At 38.6% G+C, this 22,217-nt stretch overlaps 1 long non-coding RNA gene across 1 annotated transcript; it reads right to left on the bottom strand.

Annotated features, from left to right (window-relative positions):
- Positions 1-1,811: 1,811 nt before the first annotated feature.
- LOC115793085 (uncharacterized) lies at positions 1,812-21,716 on the bottom strand. Its single transcript, XR_004021094.1, has 3 exons — positions 21,671-21,716; positions 6,931-6,971; positions 1,812-1,873 (listed from the first exon to the last, which is right to left on the bottom strand). It is a non-coding gene; the product is annotated as an uncharacterized LOC115793085 (long non-coding RNA).
- Between the last annotated feature and the right edge of the window lie 501 nt (positions 21,717-22,217).

The following is a 22,217-nucleotide window of genomic DNA, read 5'->3' on the forward strand; positions in this document are numbered from 1 at the left end:
TGCATTATATCACTAATGTCCTCACAAATATACTAAGGCAAATGTGTATGCAGGCAGGTTTATGAGTATTTGCAGTTAAGGTGGACTGGGTGTTTGAAGCTCAGTCACTGGTTCCATGGCTGCGAGGAAATTACAGAGCAACATCAAAAACGTAACAAAGCCATGGTGAATGATGAGAGAAACTGAAAGAATGAGAGAGAATAGCTGAAGGTCAAAATGGAGACAATTAAATGCTTGAGAGATGAAAATCACACATTTTAAACATTGTCTTTTGAGCCCGAAATGAGTCACTGCATAGTCTTCAGCCAATTTAAGAGTAATTTCCAGTGGTAAACATTTGCACAATATATTAAATTGCATTTGCACAACATAATAAATTAGAAAATAATTAATGCCTCTTTGAACTTTATTACTTTTGAATAAATATTTAAAAGCAAACTGATCTGATTTTCCCTTTGTTGACACAACTATAATTATCTTAGTTCAGAGGAGGAGAGCACCCAAATGCAGGGGACTGCAGACAGATTGAGTCCAATTATTAGGCTGTTAGTTAATAACAGGAGGCCAGCCAGCATGGCAAACAAATCTGTCAGGTAGGCACACAAGAGGCAAAAATCCATAAGAAGGATTCAAAATCAAACATCAGTGGGAATACTTTAAACAGGAAAATAATGATGAATACTCCGAACAAAGAAACACAATGTACGCAAGTAAGGGCTGCTGCAGAAAACCTGACTGCGGTTAGTACAAAGACAAGCTGTTAGGGAACAAAATGAAGTATATGAGTGTCTAAGTGAACACTTGAATCACTGCATCCTTCATTTATTTGCAATATAACAGATGCTCTGCAGTTTCTGCAGTGAATAGTAAACAGAAGTTGCTACTAATTTTCATTTTATGATATTGTTTGAATAGTAGAAATTCTTCTCTTTAAACAGTAATGAAAACATAATTTTTATATATTGCATATAAAATAAGTAAGCAGTGATTACTGGTACAACCCAAAAAGTCTTTCACAACATCTTATTTTTCTAATTGTTCAGCATGACACACGACAGCTTAATGAATTGGTTTATTCAATTAGAAACTGCCCTTGGACAGTGCTATAACCCCACCAACCCCACCTCGCCCCTTTATACAGCTGTCAATAATACAGCAGAAAACTGAAAGAATCTTTCAAAGGTGGAAACATTTTGCATGTTTGTCCCTCTGGAACCATTATATTTAAAACAAAAAACAAAACAAAAAAACAGCCATTTGAATTTTCAAAATTTCCAAAAAAATTCCATTATCATCTGCGTCTTAGGAAATAGTTGTTTTACTGCAGAATTTCAACCAGTAGGTTAATTTAAGAGGTTTTACTCTTGATTTATATGCTTTGGACTATAGGTCAAAATAATAATGCAAAGAACTTTTTCAATTACACAACTGAAGGTCACGTAGAACTGTGATTCTCTTTGATAGCACTATGATGCATATATTAGGGTTCAGATACTTAACATTAATCAGAAGCCAATTCATTACCATGTGGAACAATCAATGCTATGTATTCAATGTATGAACACACCTTTACTCTTGGTTCAGCTCTTTCAGGTCAGCACACCCTGTAAAGGATTACTGCACCTGCAAGGAGTGTTACTTGTAGTACTACCCTTTTTGCAAATTGTTTAAATAATGATAATAATAATAATAATAATAATAATAATAATAATAATAATAATAATAATAATAATAATAATAATAAAAAGGTCATTTTTAAATTTGATGGCAGCAACATGTGTCAAAAAAGTGTGGACAAGGCCATACTTACCACTGTATAGCATCCCCTCTTCTAGCATATGCTGATGTGCAAGTACATCATTAGCTTCTGCACCTGCAAGAAAACATACTGTGTGTCCATCTTACAAATAATAAGCAGCACCTAAAAAAAGAAAAGTAAAAGCAAAATGGATACAGAAACCAACAATCTTATTGCGATGTGTGTGTGAGAAAGAGAGAGAGTGAGAGAGCGTGAATGTCTGTGTCTTTGTCATGAAACTTATTGATAATGAGGGTGAGAAACTACAAGAATGCCCCCTGGGAGCCAGACGCAAATAGAGAAATGCCCAGGAGACCCGGGTCATCCACAGCTCCCCAGGAGCACTGTAGACCCGAAGCCACATAACCCGATGGAAATTGCGTGTGCACCCCAGAAGAGCAAGGAGGGAGGCACTAGATGGAGCCCTCACAGCCAAAGGGCAAGAGCCTAGCATGAGCCGATTGGATGCCGATTACCTTCATAGGCATCCAAAGTTGATTTTTGGCCTTGACCCTTGTTCACAGAGATTTCTCCAGATTCTCTAAATCATTTGATAATATTATGTACTAATATTATGTAGATAATATAGTCAAAATCTTGCTTTTACGTTGATTATTTTGACATTTTTTCCTTAGTTGCAGCCACCATCTTTTCTTCTAAGTAAAGGTTGCAATTCTCCCAAGGTTGTAACTTGGTTAAAACAAAAAAAAAAAGCTTCTGATGCTAGCTATAAGAGTTTCAGAAAACAGATGGTTTTCAATTTCTGATGGCTCAGTTTTATATTTTATTAAAAATTACTTTGAAGTGTGGCCCTTATTCGTCACTTTAGTTGTTGAAGTTAAATGATAGTTTCAAGGCTGCTTTACTTTAAGCAGCAGAATAGTACAAGGCTTGCCACTGTGCCTCACAACTGCTGAGTCACACTGGGTGTCCTCCAAGTGACGTTCACACACATTTACCTTTAAATGGAGATATTACTCACCTTCACCCTTTGCCTGCTTCACTTCAAACAACACTCTGACAATAAGATGAGGCAGAGAGTTGAAGTGAAGGAGAGAATACTAAAAAGCACAAAAGTAACTTCAGACAGTAAGACAGTGATGGCCTGAATACAGAGAAGGATGGATCAGGCAAAACTGACAGAGATGAATGGATGAAGGGACAAAAGATAGGTGTAACACTGTAAAACTAATTCTGCCTGTTTATTATTATTAGCAGATTGCTGCACATTATCACTTTCCATCTCTCTCTCTCTATCTATGTCTGTCTCGGTTGTTTTTCTGAACAGATGTGATCTATAGTCCCAGGGGTGATTGTGGTTGTTTTTGTGAAAAATAGTGGAGCTCAAGGACTTGGGGGACGACTACAAATGAGCTGTTTTGTAAAAATAAATAAATATAATTATCTAAAACTAAAATGGACAGACGCCTAACTCCTATAAAATACCTTGAAATAAATACAAGTATTTTGAGTTTCCCGTGAAGTTGTGCTGCAGCACAGCTGTGTTTTTAAATTAATGCTACCAAAAATACAAATCCTAAAATATTTCAACCATCTAGAATATTTTTATTTATCCAGATAAAAAGGTTGAATAACCCTTTTTAATTTTGTTTGACAGAAAAATATTTTGCTGGTATCCCAAACTAATGTCCAAGTCACTCTGTGGCTAACCCTAAAATATCCATTTAACTATTAAAAAATGCAGCTGTTTGAGAAAAAACAAACTCTTCCAGAACATTTTTTTGTCAGACATTTTTATGAATTAAACATGCTTTAGCTTCCTTAAGCTGAAGATAAAATACCAACAGTGAAAAATCTGAAGACAAGTGTGGCAGTGTGTTCATTTGATTTTTAAAGTTTATTTGCATATGTAGATTGGTTACACATAAACATTAAAATATTTTCAATTCCATTTTATTTATATAGTGCCAACTCACAACAACAGTTGCCTCAAGGTACTTTATTTTGTAAGGTAAAGACCCTACAATAATAAAACCCCAACAATCAGATGACCCCCTATGAAGAAGCATTTGGTGACAGTGGGAAGGAAAAACTCCCTTTTAACAGGAAGAAACCTCGGGCAGAACCAGACTCATGGAGTGGCAGTCATCTGACGTGAGGTGTTGGGAATGAGAGGAGGGAGACAGGACAAAAGACACTCTGTGAGAGCCAGAGATTAATAATAACTAATGATTAAATGCAGAGTGGTGTATAAACACATAGCGTGAACAGAGGTGAGTGAAAAAGAAATACTTATTGCATCATTGGAACCCCCAACAGCCTAGGTCTATTGAAGCATAACTAAGTAATCCTGGATTTAACAGTAAGCCAGTGAATAGAAGCCAATATGGGAGAAATATGCTCTCTCTTTCTAGTCCCTGTCAGTACTCTTGCTGCACTATTTTGGATCAACTGAAGGCTTTTCAGTGAGTTTTTTTTTTTTTTTTTTTTTTTTAGGACAATCTGATAATAATGAATCACAATAGCTCAGCAGCCTACAAATACTAAATTCATAAAGTAGTTTTTCAGCATCACTCTGAGACAGGATGTTTCTAATTTTAGATAGCTTTCTTGTATTTGAGCACTGTCCTACATATTTGTTTAATATGTACACTGAAAGACATATTCTGGTCAAAAATGACTCCAAATTTCCTCACAATGTTCTTGGAGGCCAAGGTAATGTCCTCCAGAGTAAGTAAGTTAAAACACCATGTTTATAAGACTAATAAGGCAGAGAAAAAAACTTTTATCTGAATTTAGAAGCAGGAAATTAGAGGTCATCCAGGCATTTATGTCTTTGAGGCATTCCTGCAGTGTAATTAATTGGTCTGTGTCATCTGGCTTCATAGATAGATAAAGCTAGGTGTCATCTACATAGCAATGAAAAAGTATGCTATGCCTTCTAATAATACTGCCTAAGGGAAGCTTGTTTAATGTTGACAGAACTAGTTCTAGCACAGACACCTGTGGAACACCATAATTAACATTAGTGTTTGAAGAAGACTCCCCATTTTCATTAACAAGTCTGTATCTCTGTAATAAAATATTATGGTCAACAGTATTTAACTCTGCACTGAGGTCTAGCAAGACAAGAACAGAGATGAGTCCACTGTCAGAGGCAATAAAAAGATCATGTGTAACCTTCACTAATGTTGTTTCTGTACTGTGATGAATTCTGAAACCTGACTAATACATCTGCACATGATTAGTTAGATGTTTAACAACTACTCTTTCAAGAATTTTTGAGAGAAAAGGAAGATTGGAGATTGGCCTATAATTAGCTAAGATAGCTGGGTCAAGTGATGGCTTTTAAAGTAATAGTTTAATTACTGCCACCTTAAAGGCATGTGGTACATAGCCAATTAATAGAGATACACTGATCATATTTAAGATTGAAGGATTGATTAATCTGAGCAGTCTTGTAGGAATGGGGTCAAATAGACATGTTGATTGGTGGAAGTAACTACTGAAGTTAGCTCAGATCAATTGGAGAGAAAAAGTCTAAATTAATACCAGTAGTACAGAAAGTAGCTGTACACAAAGATACGTCTCTGGGATGGTTACAATTATTATTTTTTTTTCTCTAATGGTTAAAATTTTCTTTGTGAAGAATTCATGAAGTTATTTCTAGTTAAAACTAGAGGAATACTCAACTCAACAGAGCTTTGTCAGCCTGGCTACAGTGCTGAAAAGAAACCTGAGGTTGTTCTTATTTTCTTCAATCAGTCATGTAAGTCAATAGTAAGATATCATACCTTTACAGAGCACTTTGTATAGAGAAACAATTTTTCCAGGCTAAATTAAGATCTTCTAAATTAGTGAGACACCATTTCCTCTCCAGCTTACAGGCTTTCTGCTTTAAGCTCACATTTGTGAGTTATACCAAGGAGTCAAGCACTTGTACAATCTCATTGTACATTCTGTATAATGACAAAGGCATTCTATTCTATTCTACTTCTGATTTGAGGCTTTCTAACATAAGGATACGTTTGGGTTTTGATTATTTTATGTGTGTGCGCTTCACAAATGTATCTGCAATTACTCAAAATTATTCCTTAGATTCTCAACCTGCATAATAATCCAAGACTTCCATTCTTATGTTGTGTAGTGGAAGGAATTTTTGTATCTTCTGGATACACAGGTGTAGTTCAACACAAACAAAGAATTGTTTGCCAAATTGTTCACTATCGTTCAGAGGATGATTCATTTGAAAGTATGTGAACTACAGCCAACATCAGAGCTGGTGCTGCTCATCCTTTACTCAAAACTCTGCCAGTGAAAGAGCTGAAGGCTACAGTGATATCTGAAATAATTAAAACTGAATAATCCACCTAGAGGCACTGTCAAAATTGTCACTTTCATCAAATAGTATCAGTGGCACAAGGTTACAGGGTACCTGCGCCAAAAGGGACTCATAATTTGAATTCTTCCCATCCTGACATCATGTTATACCTTGAGGCAACTACACAGACATTTCAAAACAAAGAACTCATTTGTGTAATAAAACAGTGTGCCCAAATTTGCTCATTTATTTTTTTTTTGTAACCCAGCCTTCAACATGTGCCTGAGCTTCATGCAAAATCTTACTCTAAACATGGCAGAAAATTCAGTTCTAAGTTTCTCTACCGATTTACTTAATTTACCTTCTTTAGCAGTAGAGTGAAAAGGTTGGTGAAGGGAGTATAATGATTTATGCTGCTTTTACTCTGCAGCCCTAAACTTTACCCAACTGAGGTGCATGTGAGAATGCAGTTAGCTCATATGTTAGCTGGTTTTTAATTGTCAGCTCTTTAGCGAGACGTCTGTGTGATGCATTGATGTGCCAGTAGAGCAGTTAACAGTCCGATGCATTTGCGCACACATAACTCACAAGTAAATTCAAGGTGACTGTTTTTAATTTTGTGTTGAGAATTCGACAACTTCTGTTTCAGTCATATGTCTTCATTTATTTAGATGGATTACAGTTTGTTTAAGATTTACTGTCTCACTTCATATCCATCTACCATTGTGCACTCTGCTTGTCCCTCTGGCAGTCCTTGCTTTGTTTGAAAAATATTTACACCACAGAAAGACAAAGGCTGCATGCAGGCTGATGTGGCAGCTTCCTGTGGGGAACAAGTTAAGTACTGTACCTTTGCTTACACTTGTTAGAAGAATCACAGATGGTGTGTACCTATGAGTGACACGAATATAATAGAAGAGATTCAGGGAATAATGGATGGAAGATTATGAGAATATTTTTGTGCCAAAGCCTGCTAGTAACATCTTCAAACTTTCTTTTTCTGTGTACATTTTATCCAGCCAAGATGGTGTTGATCAGTCAGTCCAATTTGGTACCGACTGAAATTGATCAACTACGATCAGACCGACTGCTGTGATATTTATTATTTGTGTCATATGTGAGAAGTGTGGCAGGCAGAGTGGACCCAAAAGCAGACTCCAAAACATGATAGAATACTGATGGTGGTTTATTTACTGAAATAATCTATAACAACACAAACGCTAGGCTTAACAAACTTAACAAAACTGAGGTTAACTGAAAGACAGCAAAACTGGAACAACACCACATCTCCAAGGGGGATGACATGACAGAAAACAGAGGGAAAAGCAGATAATATATACACAGAGAAATGATGAGGGCTAACAGGAAACAGCTGGGGAGAACAGGTGGACAGAATCATACTAATGAAAACACAGGAAGCAAAATTCAACACAACATACAGTGAACACATGTGATAAACACGGGGAAGACAGATGCCAGAAACAAAAGAACACAGGGAAGACAAGAACAGGAAACAAACCAAGCTCAAAATCTAAACTCAAAACTAAAGCAAACTTAGAATCTAAACAATAAAAAAACTAATAAACATAATCAGAGATATAACAAAACTTAACCAAAGAACACAAAACACTGGGCCATCGGCCCATGATCATGACAGTTAGTTGGCACTCTGGCTTCACCTAGAGCTGCCAGCAAAGTTTTCAACAAGGGTAAACACGCCAGGCTTGAAAAATGAGGCAAATTTGCAAATGACAAAAACTGCAGTTTTTCAAATAGCAATTTGAGCCTCACTCCAAAAATTAGTTAATTTAATAGACTGTAGATAAAAGATGGACAAAATATGGACATATTTCGAAGCTGCTGCTACGTTTTTGGGAGCCAGAAGTTACCATATTTGACACCAAGAGACACCCTCATGAATGGGAATACAGAAGGTTTACAACAAGATGCAAACCACAGGTTGCACTTGAGAACAAGAAGGCCAGATTAGAATTTGCCAGAATACATGTAACAGAGCCTGCACAAAAAAACAAAAAACAAAACAAAAAAAAAAAAAACTTTGAACAGATGAATCCAAAATGAACTTGTACCAGAATGAGCATACGGCATCATCTGTCAAACATGGAGACAATGTTATGGCATGGGCATCTAATGCTGCCAGTGGAGCTGGGCCACTGTTTATTGATGATGTAGCTACTGATGGAAGCAGCAGGAGGAATTCTGAAGTGTACAGGGCTAGACTCTCTGCCAAGTCAGTCACCTCATCTCAACCCAGCAGAGCAGGCTTTTCAGTTATTAAATACCAGAGGTGGGAAGTAACGAAGTACAAATACTTCGTTACTGTACTTAAGTAGATTTTTCAGGTATCTGTACTTTACTTAAGTATTTATTTTTCTGACTACTTTTTACTTTTACTCCCTACATTTTTACACAAGTATCTGTACTTTCTACTTCTTACATTTTCAAACAGACTCGTTACTTTTTAACGTCAGAGAGAAGTTTGCATTTCCGGTCAGTGCGCCGTCAAACATCAAACGATCTGAGCCTAAACGGAGGAATAATAACACATAAGAGACAATCGTACTGCGTATCCTCCATCATCGGGGCTTATCTCGTACAAAGGGATTAAATACGCAAACCCATATAATTAATGTCTCATTTATAGTGCTATAATCGGGCCGGACCGAGTCCGTAAGTTGCGCTGCGGCACATAAACAGCTTAGCTAGCGCTACTGAAGAGGAGCGAGCATGAAGGGAATAACGTGTGGCAGGTAAATGCAACGTTTCTAAATGCTCAACAAATATCAGCAAACACACAAAGTGTGTGCAGTTTGTCACACAGTGTGTCTGCTAGCTAAAAGAAGAGCTGCTGTATTTCAGGGAGAGCAAAGAGAGAGAAGTTCACTCAGAGATGGAGAAAGAGGACAGGAGAGGAAGAAGAGAGGTTAGATTTAAAGGTAAGGACTGGAAAATAAACTGAAGTATGCTGACTTTTGTAGTTCAAAGATTCTGTGAAAATACTGCAGTTTAGTGTGTAATAAATAGGTTAGTTTGTTGTACTGTATTTACAGTAAAGCTCTGTGTTGGACTGGAGCACAGTGTTTGTGTTCATGGTCAGAGTTACAGGTTACATCAGTGCAGCAGAGATGAGTTTGAATCAAAGCTGCTGATGCTGAGATTCATTCACTGAATCCAACATTTCTACAGCCTGTATGCTGTCAGTGTAGGGGATGGAGATCAGCAGATAGCTGTGAAATACTGGGTTACATCTTTGTGAGTTCAGTTCATCCACACAGAGCAGTAAACCTCAGAGCAGCAGCAGCAGGTCAGCTGATCACAGCCTGCACACCAACATCATTTACTGCAGCTACAATAGAAAGCTGTGGTTCTTCTCCCCATGCAGAGCCACTACAGCTGATCTTAGGGTTCCTCCACCTTCTGAATCCCACTGTAACCCCTGAGTATCCTCATGTTGGTGTTTAGGTGGAGGCACAGTCACCCTCTACTATGGAGGACACAGAGAACAGAGCTGTGTTTGAATTCCCTTTCACAGTTTGTGTCCTACATAACAGATTCAAGCTGAGTGCATTCATTAGAATTTAAATTTAGATTGGAATAACATTTGTATTCTCATGTACTATTTTATATTATTACAATAATATATAATGAGGTTCGGTTTGTTTTACACAAAAATAGCTGGTAGAAACATCCTCCAAAGAACTACTTTTACTTTCTTACTTTGAGTACATTTCAGAGCCTGTACTTTTTTACTTTTACTTAAGTAGAGAAGTTGAACCAGTACTTAGACTTTTACTAAAGTATTTTTTAACATAAGTACTTGTACTTCTACTTAAGTACAGAATGTCAGTACTTTTGCCACCTCTGTTAAATACAAAGCTGAAGACAGAAAGACCAACAGACAAGTAGCAACTGAAGGCACCTGCAATAAAGGTCCTGCAGAGCATCTCAAGGCTGGAACCAAGAAATTTTTGAGGTCTGTGGGTCCTAGACTTCAGGCAGTCACTGACTGCAAAGGATTTTCATCCAAGAATTAAAAACAATCCTTAAATTTATGTTAGTTTGTCCAAATTTTGAGCCTTTGAAAATGAGGGACTATGTATAGAAATGGCTTTAATTCCAAAACAGTTAATTGGTTAAATAGCTTAATTAAAGCTGAAAGTCTGCTCTTCACTCACATCAAGGCTAAATGGTATTAATGCAATATGGTCTTTTTCAGTCTTAATGACCAAAGCATTTAAAGTTCACACACATTCATATAGCACTTTGAAAACTATGCTTTAATACAGCTCACACACACACACACACACACACACACACACACACACACACACACACACACACACACACACACACACACACACACACACACACACACACCTACACAAACACACTTGTTATGTGCTGCATTATTTCCTCTTTCCTTGACATTCTTTTATCAAAGCTTTACTCATAATGCTTGCTGCATCATCAGTGGCTATCACTGTCAAAAGGTTTTATCGTCTTCTCTTTGAAGAGAATAATGTATTCATCAAAGTGACAATCCCTCAAGGTGTTGAATGAGTTGAATTAGAGGGAGGGATAGCCAGAGCTGCCTATGACAGAGACAGAACGACCTTCCCAAAAAGGGCTTTAACGTCAGGACAATTACTAATTTTAATAAATTCATGCGTAGTCACTCAGGATACAGGGGCATGACTGGACATATACAAGATGTGACCTAAAACAACTAATTCAGTTGAAGTCCATCTAATTTCAAGTCATTTTTAAAGGGAGTATTTAACTCGATTCATTCATCCATCAAGAAGGTGTCACTAAGCGATTCAGTTCAAGGTGGAATCACCTACATGATTAAAACAGTGGGCATCGCTTTTCAGAGCATTTAATTGAAATGGCATAACTGTCTATAAATGCTGTTAATGATGAGGTAATGGGTGCAGAATTAGTCCACTCCTTTGGGGCTTCGGAAAAACTATGAGATGATGTAAAGTGTGAAATTATCTTTCCTTTCCTGTCCTGATGATGTTTTTCTTTGCTTTAATGTGTTTCTTTATATTCTATGTGAAAGCGAAGAATAAAAGCACTTCATAACAAAGGATTTTTTGCAAGTCTCTCAAACTTTTCAAACTTCACAGATTTGTAGATTACACTTCAGGTAACACAACAAAAATTTCAGCAGACAGTTGCCTTTCATTAGCGTTCATTATCCAGATTAGAGAAGAGAGGAGCTGAATTAAATTACTAAAACTCATCATGGATTGCCTTCAGTTCTTACCGTACACTTTCAGCAATAATCTTTATTAGCAGCTGCCAGCATTTTGTGGCTGTTCTTGCCTCAGGTTTTACTGTCTGACTAATTGGACTAGCTGGATGCAGCTGGATGCAGCCTGAGAGAAAAACCTGCAGACACTGCACAGTACAGGGAAAGTAAATTTCCTCTTCCAGCCCAGTTACTGTATAGGCAATAAACATGACCTCTAACCTAATGGAAATTGTTACATATGGATATTTGTGAAAGGGAGAATTGGAAAAATTGTGTAGGATTGTACAAATCTGATATTCTGATCTTGATGTATTTCTTAATATTTTAAAGTGAACTAGCTCTTATTTATATTAATCCAGTTGTCATTTTTAAGCCATGAAAACATAGTAAAAAGAGTGCTCTCACATGCAAAGTATCGCATCTCTATATATCAAACTAAATATGAATTTAAACAGAGTTCTCACATTATTAGTACAATATTTTGCTGGACCTGCATCAGTATGAAAGCATATTCATCATCATATGTTATTTTTGCAAATTTATATTAACGGACAGTGCAGGAAACTGCATTTATATGCTTCTCCCATGTTTATTTGCTAACTTGAAATCATTGCTCTCCCTGAGTTTGTAAGGTGCAGTCATGATTCTGTTCCTCTTGATCCACTAAATAAATTTATATTTTGAGCTATATTTAAAATTTTGACTGAAATGACCCCCCAGACTAGGAACATTTTAAGAGCTTTTTTACTTCAGATATCACATGCTGTGTAAATTGCCAGCTTTGTGCCTGACAAAGACTGCTAATCAGCATCTAGAGTTGAGTTCATTTTTCATGTAATGTTTGGGTATGTTCTTTGGCTTCTAAAAAGCTTTTCCCTGCCTCTTAATGCGGTTTCTGGAAAAAAAAAATTCCTCAGTCTAAATATCCATTTTAGTTGAAACAAACATGCTTTAATTCAAGTATTTGTTCTGAATATGTAACAGCATTCACTTGAGATTACATCTCAACAGCCATGCACTGTACAGACTCAAATGCCTCATGCCTTTAGGTGGTTACATAAACCTCCACAAATGAAGCCTATTTCTTGAAATTCAAGATGACAAATAGGTGTAGCCAGCTAGAATGAATAAACATTTATCTGGTATAAACAGATCTGAGTCTGAGTATGGTAAGAAGATATCTGAGCACACACACTGGAGGTCGTAAGAAGAATGTGTCTGCCCCGTGATGCACGTGTCTCCTTGGTAACAGACACCAATAATGACGGCGTTTGTTACCGAGGACGATGACTGTGTCCTGCTAAAGATTTTAAAGTAACGAGTTTAAGATATTAACTTGAAAGAACTTTACATTTATAATTTGCAGAAAAGTTGTTGGAGTTATGCATAGCTTGTATTTCTCTAGATCAGAAAGGATTAAAGCATTTCACACTGAGTGAAAGAAGTTACAGATAAACACATGTATACCATTTTGACTTGTTGCTATATTGTAGCTACTTCAAAAGTTATAACATGAAACGTTTAAAGAAGCTTTCACCAAACATCTAAAACAGATGTCAGGTAGGGCTCCAGCCTACATCTACACTGGTCTGAATGACCAAGTGGCTCATGGAGAGTAAAAGAAAAATGCAGCATAAGAATGTGTTTTTGGGGTGAGATTTAAACTGTAAAGTATGAGAGAAATGCAATTGTTCTTTTTGACTTTCATTGCTCTTTAATTGATGCCTGTGGTCAAATTTCCATTCAAATTGCAGGCAAATTTAAACAGAAAATTTGCACAAAGAAGATGAACGCATCCATTAGTTCACTCCAGCAATTAGCATCTTGTTTGATTGAAATTAACAGATGGTGGTGCTAATTCTCCAGCCGTTAAACCACTGCACAATGAAATGATAGAATTAAAAGAGCACCAGTCTAGCCTTCATTTAATACATCACTATCAGAAGGCTGCAGTGTCATCGCTACACACAAATAGGATGTTTTGCGCTCTGTTACGCTGCTGGTTGCATTAAATAAGCCACAAATGCAAGCTTCCAAATAAATGAAAAAGTAAAATAAGGACAGATAGACTGAAACATTTCCAGTGTTGGTCAGTCTCAGGTCTACTTTTTGTCCCCTGTTTTCTTTTCTTACTTTTCAGAATGGGTTTAAAATTCTGGATGTGTGAAAAATGCTTGCATTTTTTTTTTGTTTCATCACAAGATTTTTGGGGCTTTTTTTTTTTTTTTTTTTTTTTTTTGCATTCATAGGTGTCAGGATTTGGCAAGCAAGGCAGAGAACCCCAATGCAGGACTCAGACGAGGAGTTTAACCATAACTTAAATCTTTAATCCAAAATACTGGACCGTAACATGAACATGGCGTAAACATGGCATAAAGCACACAGCAGGGAAAAACCAGCAACAGCGACCTGAAATACACAAAGGGATAACGAGGGAAAAGGAAACAGGTGACAACACAGGTGAATGAAATACACTAATCCAAATCCAAATCCAAATCTATTTATAAAGCACATTTAAAATAACTGGTTAACCAAAGTGCTGTACATAGGAAAATAAAATAGATACACCAAGCACACACACACACATCTAAAATATATAAAAAAAATAAACCAGCTCAGAGAGATAGCTCTCACTCCGATTTAAAGGCCAAGGAATAAAAATAAGTTTTAAGACGCACTTTAAAAGCATGCAGAGTAGAAGCTGACCTAACATAAAGGGCAACTTGTTCCATAGTTTAGGGGCTATGGCTGAGAAAGCTCGGTCCCCCCTGCTTTTAAGCCTAGTTTTAGGAACACTGAGAAGTAGCTGGTCTGCAGATCTCAGTGACCTAGAGGGAACATAAGGGGTTAGGAGTTTGGTGAGGTATGATGGGGCCAGCCCATTTAGAGATTTAAAAACAAACAATAAGATCTTAAAAATCAATCCTAAAACGTACCGGAAGCCAGTGAAGGGAGGCCAGCACAGGGGAGATGTGCTCAGTTTTAGGAGTTCTAGTAAGAAGGCCAGCGGCTGCATTCTGGACCAACTGAAGGCGTGAAAGAGAGAACTGGTTTATACCAACGTACAGGGTGTTACAGTAGCCAAGCCGAGTAGAAATAAAAGCATGTATAACTTTCAAAATTACTAAAAGATAAGAAGGGCTTGACCTTGGAAAGGAGCCTGACTTGGTAAAACCCTGATCTCACCACAGAGTTTATCTGTTTCTCCAGCTTTAGATCACAGTCTATTTTCACACCAAGGTTATTTACCACGGGCCTCACATAAGGATCAAGTGGGCCCATGTCCAATTTTGCAGTACTACTCGAACTACTGGGTCTAAGGATCATGACCTCAGTCTTGCTTTCGTTAAAATGCAAAAAATTTAAAGCCATCCAGGCTTTAATGTCATTAAGACATTCAGTTAATATTTTCACTTCCACTTGTCACTAAAGAGACAAGGGGAAGTAAACCTAAACACAAAGCGCAAGGAACACAAGATCGTCAAAATAAAACAGGAAGTGACTGATCAAGACTCACATGTAAACTTAACAGAGGGAATCTAACCCAAACCAAAACAGAAAACTAGATACAACACACAGGGAACACTGGGTTGTCAAACCAAACACAAAAGGGCCAAGACACAGACAATACACACAGGAACACAGGGAAGACCAGGATTAACATGGAAAACTAAACAAAGGCAAACTACAATCCTAATACTAAACTATACTATACTAAATACTAAATACTAAACCCCTCAGCCTATTATCATTAGGCTGAGGGGTAAAAATGATTTCAACAGCAGGGAGATGACAAGGAATGAACAAAACCTGACTTGACAGGGAAAGGAATGTATGGTGGGAACATGAGGTCAAAGGGACAGCAATCTTCCTTGTACCCTCTTGAAGTGTTGAGGATGGCATTTTTGCTTTTATTGGATAGCACAGACAGTAACCTAGTACACTGCTCAAAAAAATAAAGGGAACACTTACACAACACAATATAACTCCAAGTAAATCAAACTTCTGTGAAATCAAACTGTCCACTTAGGAGGCAACACTGATTGACAATCAATTTCACATGCTGTTGTGCAAATGGAATACACAACAGGTGGAAATTATTGGCAATTAGCAAGACACACTCAATAAAGGAGTGATTCTGCAGGTGGGGACCACAGACCACTTCTCAGTACCTATGCTTTCTGGCTGATGTTTTGGTCACTTTTGAATGTTGGTGGTGCGTTCACACTCGTGGTAGCATGAGACAGACTCTACAACCCACACAAGTGGCTCAGGTAGTGCAGCTCATCCAGGATGGCACATCAATGCGAGCTGTGGCAAGCAGGTTTGCTGTGTCTGTCAGCGTAGTGTCCAGAGGCTAGAGGCACTACCAGGAGACAGGTCAATACACCAGGAGATGTGGAGGAGGCCGTAGGAGGGCAACAACCCAGCAGCAGGACCGCTACCTCCGCCTTTGTGCAAGGAGGAACAGGAGGAGCACTGCCAGAGCCCTGCAAAATGACCTCGAGCAGGCCACAAATGTGCATGTGTCTGCACAAACGGTTAGAAACCGACTCCATGAGGATGGTATGAGGGCCCGACGTCCACAGATGGGGTTGTGCTCACAGCCCAACACCGTGCAGGACGCTTGGCATTTGCCAGAGAACACCAGAATTGGCAAATTTGCCACTGGCACCCTGTGCTCTTCACAGATGAAAGCAGGTTCACACTGAGCACATGTGACAGACGTGACAGAGTCTGGAGATGCCGTGGAGAGCGATCTGCTGCCTGCAACATTCTTCAGCATGACCAGTTTGGCAGGGCGTCAGTAATGGTGTGGGGTGGCATTTCTTTGGAGGGCCGCACAGCCCTCCATGTGCTCGCCAGAGGTAGCATGACTGCCATTAGGTACCGAGATGAGATCCTCAGACCCCTTGTGAGACCATATGCTGGTGCGGTTGGCCCTGGGTTCCTCCTAATGCAGGACAATCCTAGACCTCCTGTGGCTGGAGTGTGTCAGCAGTTCCTGCAAGATGAAGGCATTGAAGCTATGGACTGGCCTGCCCGTTCCCCAGACCTGAATCCGATTGAGCACATCTGGGACATCATGTCTCGCTCCATCCACCAACGTCACGTTGCATCACAGACTGTCCAGCAGTTGGCGGATGCTTTAGTCCAGGTCTGGGAGGAGATCCCTCAGGAGACCATCCGCCACCTCATCAGGAGCATGCCCAGGCATTGTAGGGAGGTCATACAGGCACGTGGAGGCCACACACAATACTGAGCCTCATTTTGACTTGTTTTAAGGACATTACATCAAAGTTGGATCAGCCTGTAGTGTGTTTTTCCACTTTAATTTTGTGTGTGACTCCAAATCCAGGCCTCCATTGGTTAATAAATTTGATTTCCATTGATGATTTTTGTGTGATTTGTTGTCAGCACATTCAACTTTGTACAGAACAAAGTATTCAATGAGAATATTTCATTCATTCAGATCTAGGATGTGTTATTTGAGTGTTCCCTTTATTTTTTTGAGCAGTGTAGATCTTTCATAAAGGCCACCTGCTCAACCAAGTGAGCTATATTTGTGTCTAAGCATGTAATTTATTAATAAGCTGAAACATACCTTGTGTTTTAACGTCAGAGGTTTTTAAGTATATGCCCTGCTTTTCATTTTTTAAGAAAAATAAATTAGTGAAAAGAAAGAAAAGAACCTGGGATCTGAGGCATTTAATGCAGTCAGCAGCAGTTGTAAAAAATAAAATAAAATACTTTTAGATTGCTTGACACTGCACCATGTGGTTACATCCTATTTAAACGAGCAGGTGAGGTGCTGTGAATTTTATGTGCTGTGACTACAAGATCAACAACCACCTGTGGAGCGTGTGAAGGTATTTTTGCTGTGAAATGCAGTGTAATTCTCACCATAGCAACAGGACGGAGCCCCTACTGCCAACCACTTCACCCAAGATACATAAATGAGGCAGCATCACTTCAGAGGAATTACAATATTACACAATGTGAGAATTTCTAAAAGCATTCAACATCAAAGGCTTGATTCTTCAAACCATTTATTGGAGCAGCTCCGCCACAGAAGCCGCAACTTGCACAACTGCAGTTCAAAAAAAAAAAAGTGATGCTCTATAAAATGTAAATACAAACACAATTCAATGATTTAGAAATCTCAAGAACCCATATTTTACTCACAATAGAACACACAAAACATATCAAATGTTTAAACTGAAAAAAATGTACAATTTTAAGAAACTATTAGCTCATTTTGAATTTGATGGTAGCAATATATAAAAAGTTGTGATAAGTGCAACAAAAGCTTGGACTAGTAAAGGATGCTAATAAACAGCTGGAGGAACACTTTGCAGCTAACTAGGTTAATTGGCCTCATTTCAGTAACATAACTGGGTAGCGAAAGAGCATCTAAGAGAGGCAGAGTTTCTCATAAATAAAGATGGGCAGAGAGTACACAAATTGTGGAACAGTTTCAGAATAATATCCTCAATGTAAAATTATTAAGACTTTGGATATCTCATCATCTACAGTACATATCATCATCATCAAAAATTTCAGAGAATCTGCAGAAATCTCGGTGTACACAGGAGAAGGCTGAAAATCAACATTTCATGCACGTGACCTTCAGGCCCTCAGGTAGCACTGCATTAAAAGCAGGCATGATTCTGTCACAAAAATCTCTGCATGGGCTCAGAAACACTTCCAGAAATCAGTGTCTGTTATCACAGACAGAAACCATACATGAAAATGATCCTGAAAGATCACCATCTTCTCTGGGCCAAAGCTCAAATGGAGTGCAGCAAAGTGGAAAACTGTTCTGTTTTTTGACCATGGATTCTCCATCCTCTTAACTAAAGAGGAGAGCACCCATCTGGCTTCTTATTAGCACTCAGTTCAAAATTTCAATTCAATTCAATTGAATTTATATAGCACCACAACAAATAGTCATCTCAAGGTGCTTTAAAAAAACCTATTTTTCAAGCCAGCCATTTCTGATGGTATGGGGATGTCAGCACCTATGGAACTGGCAGCTTGCACATCTGGAAAGGCATTATCAATGCTGAAAGCTATATACAGGTTTTAGAGCTAACACAACCCATAGCTCAGTGCCCCCAGATATCCCTATAAAATCTTGTAAAACCAGGACATCAGTGACGTACTGTAGCAGCTCATCCGGCTCATGATCCATCACAGTTCACAGATTATTGTAATATGTAGAGTACAGAAAGAAAGGGTCTGTGACATATAATAGCCACTTGTAAGTCTCTTGTGACTAAACCCCGAAAGTTTTATCATGTATCTTTCAATATAAAGTTCTGCTGGATGCTGGTGGGAAAAACAATTACGGGATTTAAAAATGCTGAAAATTTTCCTAAAAGTTCAGAATTTATAACACATGAACTCCCTTTAGGTTGCTGAAACCCCCAAATTCCCAGAAACATTACTTAATACATGAAGTCATGTTCCCTCAAAAAGCAAAATACAGCTCTGGTATTAAGTGAGCTCTTCCTAAAGTGACTCCAGCATGAATGTCAGGGGACAAAATCTCAAGCCCAAAAAAAGAAAAAAAAGCTTCACCTTAAGCTTCTATGAGTGCACAGCAGTCTGAATTAGATAAATGAAGAGGCCAGCAGTCATTTTCTTTGTCGTTCTTAATATTATTACTAAGACTGACATGACAAATCTTTGCCTAGCCATGAAATTTAGCTGCCATATATGCTCTGCTGTTGAGCCAACAACAAGCGTAGCACCTCTTAGTGCAACACTTCTCAGTCTTGCACCACTGAATCATAAACATATCACTGCAAAACACATTTAGAAAGGAAGTTGACCTTTTTAAAAAGGGCACTCAGCCATGAGCTCACAAAAGCCTCATGGCTACAGAAGTAAACCTGTTTCTGCTATTAAAGTCAGAGCTAAAGTAAATATTTTTTATGTCACAACCAAACGGTGTGGCAGCAAAGATTTGCAACCCCATCTCCTAAAAAAAATAAGCTTTATATACAACTAATTTGCGGCAGCAGACATTATTGCATTTTAACATATAACAAAGATGTTATGCCAATTCGTTTATTTAAACATGCAAATATGGGGATACAAGATGCACCAGTATGTACATCTGGTATGTGTCAAAATATCTGCTCATGCATATCCCTTTGAAGTGACTACAGAATTATTCAGTGTATTAATGGTTATGTTTGGAAACTTGGAGTTTTAACTAACCTTAACCAGAGTGCGTTTGTTGTCTAAAACTAAAAATAAACAGGATTCTGGTTTAAAGCCCTGTTTTTTAAGTCCACCATCCACCCTGAACGTCATTGCAGCACTTTATCCATCGGGAGTCCAAAACTCCATCAACACTCATATTATAAAAGCTTTTTCTTCCCCAGGTTTGCCACAAATCCCCACTCTGCTTTCAAATAAAGGCTAGCCCGCAATTACATTTTTAATCACAATCAAGAAAGAAAAAAAAAAAACACTTCAGCTGTATTTTTGAAGGAGACTGGGTTGGGTTTGTCAATGTCAAATAAGCTTTAACTGAAGCGAGAAAATGGTTCCTTTGCAACAGCAGCAATAATGCTCTCTTTTATAATTACTTAACTCACGATAAATTAAGCTTTCAAGTTCTTCTTTCTGTGCACATTTTGTTGATTAAAGCATCTGCAAGTAGCAGTTTTACAACAATGACTTTGAGAATCACTAATGATCATGCTGAAAAGCTTTACTCTGAGCGAGCCTTCGGCACGTTTAGTAAATGATCTTTGGTCATTTTTGTGGCTCTGTGAAACTATAATGAGACAAGTGGGGACATTATCTTGATTAAAATCAATTCCTATGGGATTGTGCTGTGCTACATTCCCTTGCTTGCCTCCCCTCATTAGAATACAGAAACTGAAATCAGAAGTGAGAAGCCTCATCAAAGTGGTGTGCATACAAGCATGGGTGACTTGACAGATAATCCCCAGACTCTTCTGTTACTGTCTTCAGATCTGACTCAGACTGTTGCTACCATGGAATTTTTTTTATCCAACAGGTACTACATAAGCAAGCACTATCACTGTATTGCTTCACTTAATAATAAATGTGATGATAACGTGATGGTGTATTTCCTGCAAGGAACAACTGACCTGAAAAGTGTTTTCTTGGCATAAATATAGTTTATTTCTTAATTGTTGTTGTTTTTTTTTTCAAGTCTTGAAACAAAATCAAAGAAGAAAGAACCAAGAAAAGGTGGAAGAAAGAAGGAAAGAAGAACAGGAACAAGAAAGGAAGGAGGGCAATAAAGAAGGAAAGTATAAAAGATAGGAAAAGGGAATGAGTAAAACGCAGACTGGGAGTACAGAAAACAAAAAGAAAGGAACATAAAGAAAAAAAATGAAGGAACAAAGATGAGCAAATAAATTACCCAAAGATAGAAAAGACAGAAATAAGGTGAGAGAAAGAGGAGGAGAAAGTACAGAATGAAGATGAAAGAAAGGTAAAAGGAAGAGGGAAATGGTCAAAAAAGAAAGCATGAAAAAATAAGGAATAAACAAAGAAGAGCAAATGGAAGAGTAGAGAATAGGAAAAGAAAAGAAAGAAGAAAGAATGGAGCAAGGGAAGGGGTAAGGAAGATGGCAAGGCAGAGGGAAGGACAAAATGAGGGAAGGATTGAATGATGGAAAAGGAGAAAAGAAAAGAAAGAAGGTGTGGTGAAGTGTGTGGAGCGGAAAAGAAAAAAACAAGAAAAAAAAATTAAAATAGAAGCAAGGAAAAAAGGAAATGTGGGAAGAGGGAAGGGTGCGATAAACAAAGATGAGTAAAGGAGGGAATGAAAGTAAGGAGACTAACATAAAAGAAGGATGAAAGGATGGAGCAAGGGAGGAGTGAAGGAAGCACAACAAAGCATGCGAAAGGGGAGGGAAGGAATGAAGGAGTAGACATATATGAACAAAAAGGGGGAATGTAAGGATCGTAAAGAGGCAATAAGGAAAGAGAGGAAGGACCCTAGGGTGAAGGAAGAAAGGGAGCGAACTAATTCATTTTCGCGTCGTCTCTTCTGTCCCGTGCAGGCTCGCCGTGCCGCGCGAAGGGTGTCAGGAAATTTGCTCACGCTGCTGTTAAACCTGAAACCCACACTACCTCTCACCACGCCACATTCTTCAACACGCTGAGGTTCAACGCCACGGGCAGTCCGTCCCGTGCCCGAGAGACAGAGCTTCTCCGAGCACACGACAGAGAAGCACCCAGCGGGGCATCACAGGCACCGAGTGCGCCGACAGGCACCTGGGGGGGAGGTGAAAAACGCGCCTGCTGTACATACCGGTCGAGGACCATGGACAGCGCCGGCAACGTCTCGGACGCGGATCATCGGAGCGAGCTGTGCTCGTTTTACAACAGCAGCAGCTTCTGTGGGAACTTCACCGACAACACAAGCGTCGCGGAGGCGAGTAGCGGGGACCGCAGCATGGACGTCGACGCCAACCCGGTTATCATAGCGATTGTTATCACCGCTCTTTACTCCATAGTGTGCGTGGTGGGGCTGGTTGGAAACGTGCTGGTCATGTATATAATTGTCAGGTAAGACAGTAAAAAAAAAAAAAAGAAAGAAAGGAAAAAAAAAACTCTTAAAAACACTGATGTGAGTGGAATCTTGTTTTCAGACTTGTTGCACACAATCAGAAATTAACACATAATCACCTTCTTATTTAGCACATTAAGACGCACTTGTGTTTTTAAAAATCGTGTCTTTTTATGAGGCCGAGTGAAACCATGTGCATGCGGTGTTGACAGCGCTGCTGCGAACACAGCTGTCGCTCGTGCGTAAAATGCCTCCAACAACGCAGCAAATTGCTCCAGCTCCAGTACGC

Source organism: Archocentrus centrarchus, chromosome 15 (genome assembly GCF_007364275.1).
Source record: "Archocentrus centrarchus isolate MPI-CPG fArcCen1 chromosome 15, fArcCen1, whole genome shotgun sequence".
NCBI lineage: Eukaryota > Metazoa > Chordata > Actinopteri > Cichliformes > Cichlidae > Archocentrus > Archocentrus centrarchus.